This window comes from Verticillium alfalfae, genomic scaffold (genome assembly GCF_000150825.1).
Source record: "Verticillium alfalfae VaMs.102 supercont1.4 genomic scaffold, whole genome shotgun sequence".
In the NCBI taxonomy this organism is placed as follows: domain Eukaryota; kingdom Fungi; phylum Ascomycota; class Sordariomycetes; order Glomerellales; family Plectosphaerellaceae; genus Verticillium; species Verticillium alfalfae.
This window is the reverse complement of record NW_003315035.1, coordinates 1459499-1459888: the sequence shown is the minus strand read 5'-3', so window position 1 is coordinate 1459888 and position 390 is coordinate 1459499. Positions and strand designations below refer to the sequence as shown.

The window sequence follows — 390 nt, the reverse complement described above, 5'->3', positions numbered from 1 at the left end:
TTCCAGTGTACGCTGTGAAAGAAGGTGATCAAGCAGACAAGCCGTGAAGGCGACTGTGACAGGGCCACTACGACAAGCGCATTGCTGAATTGGCCCAATCATGATATAGTAGTCGTTCTTACTTGCTTTGGACGAAGTCGACCTCGATACGTCTTCTCCTTTGTTTTGCCTGCCACACTCCTATGTTTAAAGGACCATTTGTGTATGCCACCCTATTCTTCATAGTAACGACGTGTTCCTCAACTTGACGTATAGCAGTGCAGACACCGCGGGCCACACTGCTGCCGCTGATTTTCTTTAATGAAATCGCGTAAGAAGACTCGCCTTTCGGTGGAGCCATGAGAACCATGGGGCTGTTGAGGATGACTTGATTGTTGTCGTCGACGGGCC

The 390-nt window shown here is 49.5% G+C and overlaps 1 protein-coding gene across 1 annotated transcript in view; it reads left to right on the top strand.

The window, feature by feature from the left end:
• Positions 1-390, top strand: part of VDBG_03886 (conserved hypothetical protein) — a gene marked incomplete at both ends in the record, with an annotated part of 1868 nt that overhangs the window by 600 nt on the left and 878 nt on the right. The gene's annotated exons all lie outside the window — the stretch shown is intronic.